Here is a 14,807-nt window from a genome sequence, read left to right on the forward strand (position 1 = left end):
TGTTTTACCCTAGACCATGGGCTTTCTAGTTTCTGGCTCTTGGTCTCCTAAGCAGTGTGAGGTATGGATTCCATCTCATGGAGTGGACCTTAAGTTAAATCAGACATTGGTTGATTGCTCCCACAAGCTTTATGCCACTATTGCCCTAGTATATCATGCAGGACACCATTGTAGATCAAAAAGTTTGTGGCTGGGTTGGTTGTACCATGCAGAGTACCTTCCTGTACCAAAGATTCTAGAATATATGGTTGAAGGCTCTATGTATGCACCACTTCAGCTTCTCCTGTTCAATGAGTTATGTAGGTATTGTCTTCAGCAGTGGGGCCTTGCTGTGAGATTGTGTAGAGCAACCTATAGTCTTCTTGGCAATAGCCTGGGTTGTTTGGGGACTCCCATGGAACCCCTTTGGCCAACAACTCCATTAGATGTAACCCAATCCCAATACTGGAAGCTTCATTTGGTAACAAGAGATGGTCAATTAGGACTTTGTTTCCCCCGTTATTTGACAATTTCATTTAGATCACCATAATATATGTATATATTTTGGGAAGCTTCCGCTATATTAGGTTTCCATACCACCACCCAAATTGCCCTTAATTTTAGCTGTCTCTTCCCATATTTCTTCCCTCATCCCACTCTTCCTTTATCCTCCCTACTTAAGCCTCCCATTCCAGCCCCCCCATTCATCTATCCACAATTATTTATCCTATTTCCTTTCCTAATGAGATCTGTCTGTACCTCAGTTCTCATACTCTGTCCCCTAATCTCTGTGGTTCTATGAGTTGTAGCTTGGTTATCATTGACTTAACAGTTTGCTAATACCTACATATAAGCAAACACATACCATATTTGTTTTTCTGGGTCTGGGATACCTTGCTTATGATGATTTTTTTTTCCCTAGTTCCATCGATTTACCTGTGAATTTCATGATGTCATTTTTTTAATGGCTGATAATACTCGTTTGTGTAAATGTACTACATTTTCTTTATCCATTCTTCTGTTGAGGGACATCTGTATTGTTTCCAGTTTCTGGCTATTATGAATAAAGCTGCTATGAACATAATTGAGCAAGTGTCTCTGGTAGGATGAAATGTCTTTTGGGTAGATAGCTAAAACTTGAGGTAGCTTCCTAAAGAACTACTACATTAGGCCAGGTGCTGGTGGCACTCAGGAGGCAGAGCCAGGCAAATCTCTGTGGTTTACAGAGCAAGATCCATGACAGGCACAAAAACTACACAGAGAAATCCTGTCTCAAAAAACCAAAAAAGAAAAAGGAAGGGAAGGAAGGAAGGAAGAAAGAAAGACAGAAAGAAAGAAAGAACCACACTGATTTCCATAGTGACTGTATGGTTTGCACTCCCATATGATTGTTCCCCTTACTCCACATCTTCACCAGAATGAGCTGTCACTTCTTTTATTGGTCTTAGCCATTCTGACAGGTTGAGATGAAGTATATATATATAATAATGATTTGTATTTTCCTTATGGCTAGGATGTTGAACATTTCTTTAAGTGTTTCTCAGCCATTTACAATTCCTCTATTGAGAATCTCTGTTTAGATATGGACTCTATTCTTTTGTTTGTTTGTTTTCTGGTTGTGTGTGTGTGTGTGTGTGTGTGTGTGTGTGTGTGTGTGTGTGTGTGTAGTTTTGGTGGCTGTCCTGGATCTTGCTCTGTAGCCCAGGCTGGCCTCAAACACAGAGTCACCTGGCTCTGCCTCCTGAGTGCTGGGATTAAAGGCGTGAGCCGCCACCACCTGGCAAGATATGTATTCTAATTTTTAATTGGGTTATTTGTTTTCTTGATATCTGGTTTTTGAGTTCTTTATATATTTTGGATATTAGACTCCCACAGTGGTCTCAGTTTCATTATGTCCCACTTATTAATTGTTGCTCTTAGTGCCTGCACTATCAATGTTCTATCCAGAAAGTGTTCTCCTGTGCCAGTGCATTCAAGGCTATTCCCCACTTTCTCTTCTATCAGGTTTAGTATACCTGGTTTTATGTGTCTTTGGTGAATTTGTAGTTGCGTTTTGTACAGGGTGATAAGTATGGATCTGTTTGGATTCATCTACATGCAGCTGTCCAGCTGACCAGCACCATATGTTGAAGATGCTTCCTTTTTTTCCAGTGTGTGTTTCTGGCATCTTATCAAAAATCAGGTGTCTGAGGATTTATGTCTGGGTCTTCAATTTTATTTAATTGGTCACTGTGTCTGTTTTTGTGCCAGTACCGTACTGTTTTTATCATTATAGCTTTGTAGCACAACTTGAAATTGGGGATAGTGGTACCTCCCACAGTTCTTTTATTACTCAGAATTGTTGTAGCTTTTATGATTTGCATGTATGTGTTTCCAAATAAAGCCGAAAATTGGCCTTTCAAGATCTATATAGAATTGTGTTGGAATTTTGATGGGGATTGCATTAAATCTGTAGATTGCTTTTGGTAGGATGACCATTTTTACTATGTTAATCTTAGAATCCATGAGGATGGGAGATCTTTCCATCTTCTGATATCTCTTCTTCAATTTCCTTCTTCAAAGACTTGAAGTTTTATCATATAAGCCTTTCACTTGCTTAGAGTTACCCCAAGATATTTTATATTATTGGAGGGTATTGTGAAAGATAGTGTTTCCCTGATTTCTTTCTCAGTCCATTTGTCATTGTATATAGGAGGACTACTGATTTGTTTTAGTTAATCAGGTATCCAGCCACGTCACTGAACGTGTTTATCAGCTATCGGAATTCTCTGGTAAAATTTTTAGGGTCACTTATGTTTACTATCATGTTGTCTACCTATAAAGAAACTTTGACTTCTTCCTTTCCAATTTGTATCCCTTTGATCTCCTTCAGTTGTCTTATGGCCCTAGCTAAGACTTCAAGTATTATATTGACTAGGTATGGAAAGTGTGGACAGCTTTGTCTTGTTCCTGATTTTAGTGGAATTGCCTTGAATTTCTCTCCATTTCAACCAATGTTGGCTATGAGTTTACTGCAAACTGCCTTTATTATGCTTAACTATGTCCCTTGTATCCCTAATCTCTCCAGGAAGTTTTTCATAAAAGGTGTTGGATTTTTGTCAAAGGCCTTTTCTAATGAAATGATCATGTGGATTTTGTCTTTCAGTTTGTTTATATGGTGGATAACATTTATTGAATTTTGGGTATTGAACCATCCCTGCATCTCTGGGATGAAGCCCACTTGATCATTGTGGATGATCTTTTTGATGTGTTCTTGGATTCAGTTTGCAAGTATTTTATTGAGTATTTTTGCATTTATGTTCATGAGGAAAATTGATCTGTAATTCTCTTTTTCTTTGTTGCATCTTTGAGGTTTAGGTATCAGGATAACTGGCCTCATAAAATGACAATGTCCCCTTTCCCTCTGTTTCTATTTTGTGAAATAATTTGAGTATTGGCATTAACTCTTTGAAAGTCTGGTAGAATTCTGTGCTAAAACCATCTGGCTTGGGGGGGGGTGGTTGTTGTTGTTTTTGTTTGTTTTTCCTTGAAAGCGTATTTATTACTTATTTCTCTAAGGTGTGTGTGTGTGTGTGTGTGTGTGTGTGTGTGTGTGTGTGTGTGTGTAAATGGGAGCATGCAGATTCCAGAGGTATCAGATCCCCTAGAGCTGGAGTCATGGGTCATTGAGGGTGCTGGGAATCAAACTCAGGTCCTCTGCATGAGCCATGTGTGTGCTCTCAAATGCTGAGCACTCTAGCCCTCCTCTTCTTTCTTACAGAAGGGATCCAGATTTTCTCTGAGTCCTTCCTGTGTAGTCCTTGGGCAACCAAGACCTGGCCAGGTGGATGGCTACAGCTGTTGTTGTTGGGCCTTGGGCAGTTCTCTTTTTAAGATTTATTTATTTCGTATACAGTGTTCTGTCTGCATGTATACCTGGAAGACAGAAGAGTGCACCAGATCTCATTATAGATGATTGTGAGCCACCATGTGGTTGCTGGGAATTGAACTCAGGACCTCTGGAAGAGCAGCCAATGCTCTTAACCTCTGAGCCATCTCTCCAGCCTGGGCAGTTCTCCTAAAAGGAGCCTGAGTTGAGTCTTGAGGTCATCCATTCCGATCTGATTGACAATAGTTGACAACAGCTTCAGATGTCTGCCATTTCAGCTTGCTGTGCTTTCTCCTATGCACATGGGAGACCACTGCCCAAGGATGAACGTGGGCACGGCCCAGCACCCCAACAGCTCCCATATGTGCCTTTCTAGAAGAGCCACTGTTCAGAAAAGAACATTGGATTCTCTGCTGTGAGCTGTATGTGGGTGCTGGGAATTGAACCCGGGTCCTGGAAGAGCTGCAAGAGCCATCTCTCCAGTCAAGGCTCAACCTAGAAGCTTTATGACTGCAGACCACCACATCACACAATATCTCCTGGACCATCCTGCAGCTGCCCTCACCCTGAGAATGAACCATGATCACAAAGGGCCAGAGGGCAGGCTGGTTCTTATCTGAGAGAAAGCACCTCTGACATCTGAAGCTGTCACATATTAGCCATAAATGAGCCCATCAGAGGCTGTTCTTTTTTTTTCTCTCTTTTTTAACATAAAAATAGGTTATAATTCAAAAGTCCAGGGTTATTTGAAACTGGAAAATATTTTCTCTGTAGAAAATAGTAAAAATGATAACATTTCCCAGTAAGTCCTTTAAAGCCAAATAATAGCTAAATTATACATATAAATATTGATTAGATTCTGTGATATAGAAGAAACCTATCTTCGTCTGTTCAGAGAGCTATGTTTTACTTAAGTTGTGTAAGTGAAATTCCTATTTATCTTCCCCTTCACTGGCTGGGGGCAGGGTTGTTTTGTTTTGTGTTTTATTTGTTTTTTGGTTGAGAAAATTTTAATGACTGCTTCTGTTTCAGTAAGGACTATACATCTATTTAAATTAATTTTCTGATCTTGATTTAATTTCAGTAAGTGGTATGTATCAACAAAGTTATTTATTTCTGTTAGATTTTCCAGTTTGGTGGAGTACAAGTTTTTAAAATATTTCCTTATGATTCTCTGGATTTTCTCGGTGTCTGTTGTTATATCCCCTTTCATTTTTTATTTTGTTAATTTGAATATTCTCTTTCTGCCTTCTAGTTAATTTGGATAATAGTTTGTCAATTTTATTTTATCTTTTAAAAAAAAAAAACAAAAAACAAAAAAAAACAGCTTTTTGTTTGTTTCTATTTTCTTGATTTTAGCCCTGAGTTTGATTATTTCTTGCTACCTACTCCTTTTTGGCATGATTTCTTCTTTTTGTTCTAGAGCTTTTAGGTATGTTGTTAAGTTGCTAGTATTAGATCTCTCCAATTTTTTTTAAACCTCTTTTTTTAAAGATTTTTTTTAATTTATTATTTATACAGAAGAGGACGCCAGATCTCATTACAGATGGTTGTGAGCCACCATGTGGGTGCTGGGAATTGAATTCAGGACCTCTGGAAGAACACTAGGTGCTCTTAACCTCTGAGCCATCTCTCCACCCCCCATTTTTTTTTTTTTTTTAATGTAGGTATGGTGCTATGACCTTGCCTCTTAGAACCACTTTCATTGTGTCCCATAAATGTAGGTATGTTATGTATTCATTTTCATTCAATTCTAGACAGTCTTTTATTTATTTCGTTCTTTTTTTTTTTTGCTATTTTTGAGACAGGGTTTCTCTGTGTAACTGCTCTGGCTGTAGACCAGATTGGCCTTGAACTCACAGAGATCTAGCTGGCTCTGCCTCCCAAAGGCTGGGATTAAAGGCGTGTGCCACCACCAGCTGGCTGTTTTCATTTCTTTCTTAATGTCTATCTTGACCCGTTTTTCATTCAACAGTGAGTTGTTCAGTTTCCATGAGTTTGTAACCTTTCTATTGTTGATATGTAGCTTTAATCCATGAAGGTCAGACAAGATGCAAGGTATTATTTCAATTTTCTTGCATCTGTTGAGTCTTGTTTTGTGTTCAAGTATATGATCAGTTTTGAAGAGGTACTGAGAAGAAGGTATAGATAGTCTTTTGTATTTGGGTGAAATGTTCTATAAATATGTGAAGTCCATTTGATTTATAACATTAGTTAGGTCCAGCATTTCTTTGTTCAGTTTTTGACCAGATGATCTGTCTGTTGGTGATAGTCAAATATTAAAGTGTTCCACCATCAGTGTGTAAAGGTCAATATGTGGTTTAAACTGTAATAGTGTTTCTTTTATGTCTTATTTAGGGTTTCTATTGCTGTGAAGAGACACCATGACCATGACAGCTCTTATAAAAGAAAACATTTAATTGAGATGTGGCTTACAGTTTTAGACATTTAGTCCATTATCATGGCAGAGAGCATGGCAGCATGCAGGCAGACATGGTACTAGAACAAGAAGAGCTGCTACATGTTGATATGCAGGCAGCAGGAAGTAGACTGTCTCACTGGGAGTAGCTTGAGCATAGGAGACCTCAAAGCCCACCCCATAGTGACACACTTCCTTCAACAAGGCCACACCTCCTAATAGTGCCACTCCCTATGGGGGCCATTTTCTTTTAAACAACCACAATGCCCTTGTATTTGGTGCATAGATGTTAAGAACTGAAATGTCCTCTTGGTGGATTTTTCCTTTGAGTATGTAGTGTCCTTCCCTATCTCTTCTGATTAGTTTTGGTTTGAAGTCTATTTTGTCAGATATTAAAATGGCTACACCAGCTTGCTTCTTAGGTCTATTTGCTTGGAATATCTTTTTCCTCCTTTTACCCTGGGGTGATGTCTATCCTTGATGTTAAGATGTGTTTCTTGGATGCAGCAGAAGGATGGATCCTGTTTTCACATCCATTCTATTAATCTGTGTTTTCTTTTCTTTTCATTTTTTTTCCCTTTGGAGCTGAGGATAGATCCCAGGGCCTTGCGCTTGCTAGGCAAGCGCTCTACCACTGAGCTAAATACCCAACCCCAATCTGTGTCTTCTTATTGGGACCTAGAATTACAATCTTCCCAATTCCAGATGCCTAGACGTAAAAACAATGAGACCATTGATGTTGAGAGATATCAATGAACAATATTGTTGATTCTTGTTACTTTGGTGGTGGTGGCAGTTGTACTTCCTCTCTTTTATTTGCTGGTCTGGGATTATTTATTCTCTATGTTTTCTTGGGTGTGGTTAACCTCTTTAAATTGGAGTTTTCATTCTACTGCTACCTATATGGCTGGATTTTTAAACAGTTATTGCTTAAATTTGGTTTTGTCATGGAATATCTTATTTCCTCCATTTATTGTGATTGGAAGTTTTGCTGCATATAGCAGTCTGGGCTGGCATCTGCAGTCTCTTAGGGACTATAGCAGCACATCTGTCCGGGCCCTTCTGGCATTTAGTCTTCATTGAGAAGTCAGATGTAATTCTCATAGGTCTCTGTGTGTCACTTGGTTTTTTTCTCCTTGCAGCTTTTAATATTCTTTCTTTGTTTTGTACATTAGTGTTTTGATTATTATATGCCGAGGGGATTCCCTTTTTAGTCCAGTCTATTTGGTGTTCTGTATGCTTTTTATGTTAGGGAAATATTCTATGATTTTGTTGAAAATATTTTCTGTGCTTTTTGACCTGGGTTTCTTCTCCTTCCTCTCTTACTATTATTCTTAGATTTGTTTTCATAGTGTCCCAGATTTAGGATTTAACATTTTCTTTGATGTATCCTTTTCTTCTATTGTGTCTTCCGTGCCTGAGATTCTTTCTTCCATGTCTTGTATTGTGTTGATGAGGCTTGCCTCTGTAGTTCCTGCTCAAGTCCTAAATTTTTTATATCCAGAACTCCCACAGTTTGGATTTTCTCTATTGATTGTGTTTCCACTTTCAGATCTTGAACTGTTTTATTAATTTCTTTCCACTATTTGTTCTTTTATAGATTTCTTTAAGGAATTTATTCATTTCCTCTTTAAGGACCTCTATCACATTCATAAAGGTTGTTTTAAGTTCTTTTTTTGTTTTGTTTTGGTTTGTTTGTTTGTTTGTTTGTTTGTTTGAGACAGGTTTTCTCTGTGTAGCTTTGGCTGTCCTGGAACTCGCTTTGTAGACCAGGCTGGCCTCGAACTCACAGAGATCCACCTGCCTCTGCCTCCCGAGTGCTGGGATTAAAGGCGTTCACTCCCACGCCTGGCTTGTTTTAGGTCTTTTTCTTGTGCTTTAGCTATGTTCAAGGCCTGCTGTGGTAGCATTCCTGGGCTCTAGTGGAGATGTAACGTCCAGGCTATTGGTTGTGTTTTTACGCAGGCATCTAGGCATCTGGGATTGGGAAGATTGTAATTCTAGGTGATAGCTGGGCTTGTACTTTTGGGTTGGGTGTTTCATTCCTTGGTTTCTGTTTCCTCTCTGGTTCTTAGGAGTGTGTGGTGGCTGTGTTGCCTAATAGAAAATTCTTCTAAGGTCCTGAAAGGTGTGGCCACTAAGGGTTCCATTTAAAATATGTTTCTGGGTATTGGGAGCTGACAGTTAGGAATGGGGAAGGGCTGGGAAGGTTCCGCAGGGGATGGGGCAGAGAGTGAGCCTCTACTACAAAGCTAGGGATGAGACTGTAAAGGGGCCTCAAAATAGCTTGACCACACCGCAGCCATGACAGGCTTAGAGGCCCAGACACAGCTTCTGTGACAGGCTTACTGGCAGGCAACACCCAGATCCAGGAAAAGCCTTAAGCTTAAGATCCACCCAGGGATCTACCCTGGGGTGAGGAAGTACCTGACATCCCAAACATTTCAACCATTAGATAAGGTGGACAGATGTCCCTGAGTCTAGCACACACCTATTTTTTGTTTTACAAATCACCTCTAGACAATTGTCAGCCAATCAGGGTCCTGGACCCTGGAAATCCCCTCACCCCAACTTCTGCTATGATAAAACTCTACCCCACCTGAGCTCAGGGCTCTCTGCTCAGAGAGGGACCAAGCTCCAGAGCTTGAAATAAAGGCTCTTTGCTTTCACATGCAAGATTTGGTCTCTGTGGTGGTCTATGGGGGTCCCCGTGATCTGGGCATAACAGAGACTAGGGGACTGGACTTGGAGGAATGGATAAAAAGGTGAAGATCTGCAGTTAGCCTATGTTTCCCTGGTCAGAGTGGTGTGTGGGTTCCCAGGAGTGTCTGCTGGAGTTGGGGGCTAGAATAAACGGGGTGGGGGAGAGGCTAAGAGGAGAAGATCTGTGTGATGCACTAGAGATGGGGGCTCCAGTGGTGGTCTGCTGCAGAGCTGGAGATTGGACTTGGAAGAGCTGAGGAAGAAGAAGACATGCAGCTAGCCTTCCTGTTTTCCTGTCAAGAGTGGGCTGAGGGCTCCCAGGGAGTATTTATATATTTATTTATTATGTAGTCCTGGCTGGCCTGGAACTCAGTACTAGATCAGGCTGGCTTGCCTTTGTCTCCCAAATGTTGAGAATAAAGGTCTGTGATGCCTCAAGTGACCTTTACTATTTAAATGAAATATTTGTAAGTCCTGGGCTTCCCTCGTTTTGTGTCTTGTAGGTCAAATATTTTTCACTCATTCCTCCCCACCACAGTTTCTACTTTTAAAAAAGTTTGTATTCACTTCCTGGATGCCACTGCTTCTATTTTTAACTGTACAGAGGGAATGAAAAGAACTATCTGATTACTGCTGCACCATAATTTATAGACTATCACAAACTTATGGTTTAAAACAGTGTCCATGTGTTCCCACCCAGTTCAGTAGAGTGGAAGCCTGGGTGACTCATTCAGGTCCTGTGCTTAGAATCTCACAAGGTCTGCTGAGTGGCAGTCCCATCTGAGGCATATTCAAGTTAGATGTTCTATTTTAATGTTATTTATTCTTTTATATCTAATATTTTGCTTTTTTTTTAACTCTTAAGTTCCTTGAGATAGTTTTTTTATGTATGTAGCCCAGGATTGCCTTGAACTAGGACTACTCATGCTTAAGCCTTGTAAGTGAGCAGTCACATCTGGGAAGAAACATTTCAGACTACTTTTTTTTTTTTTTTCAGACTACTTTTGTAGAGCAAAATTTTTGAAGTTTTAGGAAAAGCATGGTGGTGCACCAGCCTTCTGGAGGCAGAAGCCGGTAGATTGCTGTGAGTTTGAGGCCAGCTAGGTCTACATAGTGAGTTCCAGGCCAGCCAAGGTTAGTGAGACCTAGTGAGACCCTGTCTCAAAAAAAAAAAAAAAAGCAAGAATCACACAGTAAGATTGAGACGAAAATGTGGGCATATGCAATATATTCCTGCCCCACACATGCGTGGCCTCTTCCACCACCACCATCCCCCACTAGTGTGCCTGAGGAATCCAAACTCAGATTGACATCTTTATCTCACCAAGTCCATAGTGTACAGAGGTTTGTGCTGTGTCCTGCAGTGGCATCACAAAGTACTTTTAACTACTCTAAAAAAAATCTCAGTTCTTCACTTGTTCATCGCACCTTTTTTTTTTTGTCTCCCTATTTTGCCTTTTTCAAAATGGTACATAGTTAGAATCATTTATAGGTGGCCTTTTTGGATTGTAATATTAACTTGTCTCTTGAATTGTATTTTGTTGTCTGGTTGGACCACAGTTCATTTGTTCACCAAGTACAGGCTTCCTGGGTTGCTCTCAAACTTCTACAGACATCCATATGTTCGTTTTATGTAGAGAGACATTCTCAGCTCCAGTGAGTAAATACCAAGGAGCAGGAAGGACTGTGTGATGAGTTATATTTAATTTGTGAGAAATCACCTTAACCATTTTCAGTGTCTACATCCCCCTGCATACACTGATGCCCTTGTAGGAGATTAGCCATACTATCTAGTACCCTCCCTTAACCGCCAAAGTCCTAGCATGCAGCAGCCACAAGGCAGGGCAGGACCGTAGAGTAACTCTCTGAATTAAAAGCCTTATGGCCTATCCTGTAACTTTACTATTATGCTCACCTGGACTCCTCCCTCTAAGCTCAGAAGCCTCCTCCCCTCCGAAGTCACAAGAAAAGGCATTTCCTTTGTTCTGGGTGTCTGTGGGCCCTTCTGCCTTAGCTTCCTCCTTTGTAGGTGGCCATCAGTTAAAGTACGACCCCTAAGATTGTCTCAGCACTTCTCCCAAACCTGAAAAGAAGATTATTTCAAACATCCACCAGTTGAGAAGTACCGACACTGCACATTCTTGAAGGAGCAGCGAGTATGGTCAGTTGTCTGATGGTATCTCGGTGATTAATATATGCTTCTCTGATGATGTGATGTAGAGCTTTTTTTCATCTATGTTCATCTATTGTCAGTTTATCTTTCCTGGTGAGGTGTCATTTAGCTTCTTTGGTCCAGTTTATATTATTTACTTGTTGATTTCAGGGTTCTTTGTGCACTTTGTACCCAATCAGTACCTGATCAGGTAAGTCTTACGCAAGTGCTTTCTCCCAGTCTGTGGACTCATTCTTCTAGCCGTGCTTTTTGCAGAGCAAAAGATTAAAGTTTTTTGGTTTTTGACAATGGGCATGCCCCACACCCAGATAATTATTATTTTAAGTCCCACTTACCAATTCTTCCTTTTAAGCCTTTGGTATCTTATCTAAAATATCCCAGGTCATGGAGATTTTCAGGAGTTCTATAGGGTTTTTTCTTTTTTTTGGTGGGGGAGGTACATATTACATTTGTTTGTAGGGTGTGTATATGTAAGGACTACTTGCAGGAATTGGTTCTTTCCTCCCCCTATGTGGACCCCAAGATCAAGCTCAGGTCCTCAAGTTTGGCAGCAAGCAAACACCTCCCTCCACCTCCACCCCCAGCCATCTTGCTGGCCCCTTGGCTTTCTATTTTATCTTTAAGCCTATTTTGAATTAATTCTCTTGAAGCATATAAAGTCTGTGTGTAGGTTTTTTGTTTTTGTTGTAGTGGTGACTCCCGCCTGCCTCCAGCTTGTGATTATCGAGTTGTTCATTTAAAATATTGTCTTTTCTCCATTGTGTTGCCTTGTTCCTTTGTCAAAGATCAGTTGAGCACATTGCTGTGAGTATTTCTGGCCCCTCTGCTGTGTCCCTCCAGAGTGTGTGTGTGTGTGTGTGTGTGTGTGTGTGTGTGTGTGTGGTGTGTGTGGTGTGTGTGTGTGTGTGTGTGTGTGTGTGTATGTGTGTGTGTGTGTGTTCCTGTGCCAGTCAGTACTGGCTGTCACAGCACTGTGGTGAGTGGTACCCTTGGGCAGCCCTTTTCTTTACAACCATGCTAGTTCTTTTTTGGTCTTTTACCTCTGTATACAAAATTTGATTCAGTTTTTGTTTTGTTCTTTTGAGACCAGGTCCTACTATGTAGCTCTGACTGGCCTGGAGCTCACAGAGATCCACCAGCCTCTGCCTCCAGAGTGTTGAGATTAAAGGCGTGCACTGGCTTGGCTCTTTTAATTAAGGGCTCATTCAGGAAAACTTCCCTTTTATTGACTGAGATTGAGCTCATTAGATGCCTTAATTATGACTGCAAAATCTCCTCTGCTACATAATAGAATTTATACAGGAGCCAGTGCCCTTTGTATTTAGCATCTTGTTCACAAAAAGATAGCTACAAGACATGCACGCCAGGGAGCAGAGTCTTGGAGGACATCTTGGATTCTTCCTAACACAAAAACAATATTGGGCACTTACTGAAGCATGGAACATTTTACTAACCTTACCTTTGAGCTATGGTATAGTATAAGTTAGATGTCTTTGCATGCTATGCCAGTGCTCTGCCACTGTGAAAATAAGACCACTACCACAGTTTAAAGCCAAATTTGAAGCAAGCTTTAATTAAATACTGGCCTGGCAGGTGGGCTCTGGCCAGGTCCATACCCAGGTTCCTGAGAAATGGCCCAGAGTCACGGTTTGCAGAGGCTTAAGAAGGAAAACCCATAATTCATTGCATTTTCCATCAGGTCCAACCAGGAGCAAGCATAAATCCTGATGTATTTCTGCCTTTGAACCTCCACCCACATGCGATCAAGTACATCCGGTGCAGATGGGTCAAACAGACTTATTTAAGGGAGTGGAAAAAACATGCCTTGTTATCTCCCATTAACATTAGCCTCTAGCATTTCAGGAATTATCTATCCTTCAGCAAGGGGCTTGCAGATCAGAGACATTTTTGTTTCATGGATCTCCTAGGCCTAGTAATTAACTTAAAATGTAACTTTAGCTCTCACACTGCCTCCTCAACCATCTACGTTTTACTTATAGAAGTTAACACTAAGGAAAATGAAACCATTTGTGTAGCTGGGGTTTGGTCTGATCAGGATCTCTCTGTTGGTCTCCAAATTCTGTGGGGTTTTGTGTTTTTGTGATAGGGTTTCTTGGTTTAGCCCTGGTTGTTCTGGAATTCTTTCTATAGACCAGGCTAGTGTCAACTCAGAACTCTGCCTACCTCTGCCTCCATGCTGGGATTAAAGTATTGTGCTGCTGCCACCTTCAAATTCTTCATTTTATTGTGACTTTTTTTTTTTTTTTTTTTTTTACTCTGTAGACCAGACAAGCCTTGAACTCAGAGATTCACTTACCTCCCAAGGTGTTCGCCACCACTGCCTGGACAACAAATGTATGTCTTATCTGTTGGATTATGTATCTCAATCCTGGCTATATTCACAGCATCTGACACATGATGAATATTCAGTAAATATAAATGAATGGGTCTCTGACTATAGCCTGGGACTTGCCCAGAACTCTCAGTAATCCTCCTGCCTGCTGAATCCTGGGATTATAAATGTGAGCCACACATCCTAGTTTAAATACTTATTGCCACATATTAGAAAAGCTACCCATTTCTTATGTGCTTACTCAAGATCAACCATGTAGTATATAGCATAGCTAATATGAGATGTTGGACCTTTAAAGGTAAAGTTCATGTGTGTCCTGTGTCCTGTCCTGCCCCCCATCCTCTCCCTCTCCTATCACCCCCTCTGCCCAGTTGTGATTGAGATCTGGGATTCAAGTTCATTCTATTATATCCAGTATGATTATTTGATAAATACCAGTTTGTTTGCTTTATAATGAATAGAGTCCTCTCTAATAGGGAAACTCTTTTCCTTCAATCTGTGAATTTGGGTGTTGACCAAAAATTACAATTAATTTTATGAAGGTACTTTATGTTAAACTCCAAGTGACTTTGGGAAAAGTAACAATATTGAACCATATTTGAGACAACATTGTTAAAATGCCTATTGCAAGACCTGTAATACAGTCAAATGAGATACAAGTTTTTATATACATATTCTCCCAAATATCTCAATACTTAGCAGTGAGATAGATTCTGCTGGAGGGAAGGATTTAGAAATGTACAGAATTTTTTCTTCTCTACTCTAGTGCTTTTCAGGCATGCAAATAGGTCAGCATAGAGTAAACACACCATTATAGTTCAGGTAAGTGTTGGTTACCAAAACAGTAAAGAAAACAGTCAGGCTTTCCCTGACCAAACAAGCAGCTCTGTGAGGTGACATAACAAATCAGACTCTTAAGGCAAACGAGTTTCCAGTAGCTTTGAATTGTTAGTCTGTGTGTGTCTTTATACTAATTATAAGACCAGAAGGGCCTCTTAGGAGATCATCAGATTTTGAAGCCTCTAGATGAAGAAAGTAGACAGGGTTTTGTAAGTTTGTTTGTTTTTCCATGACCACTCACTCAGTCATAGCCCTCAGCAAATCTGTTTCTCTGTTTGCTTTCTTCATCCACAAATGGGAGGTTTGGGTAGATATTTTAATCTGATGTATTTTCCAGGTAGAGATACTCGGCATCATTCCCTCAGTGGAGAGTTATAACATGTGATAAAGAATCTTATACTTCCCTTGCAGAACTGCTTGAATACAGATTTTGTTTCTGAAAATCCCTTTTGTTGCTTTGGGCATTGTCACA

At 40.3% G+C, this 14,807-nt stretch overlaps 1 protein-coding gene across 3 annotated transcripts in view; it reads left to right on the forward strand.

The window, feature by feature from the left end:
• Hmgxb4 (HMG-box containing 4) overlaps window positions 1-14,807 on the forward strand; it is a 46,593-nt gene that overhangs the window by 19,635 nt on the left and 12,151 nt on the right. The gene's annotated exons all lie outside the window — the stretch shown is intronic.

This window comes from Onychomys torridus, chromosome 5 (genome assembly GCF_903995425.1).
Source record: "Onychomys torridus chromosome 5, mOncTor1.1, whole genome shotgun sequence".
Taxonomy (NCBI): domain Eukaryota; kingdom Metazoa; phylum Chordata; class Mammalia; order Rodentia; family Cricetidae; genus Onychomys; species Onychomys torridus.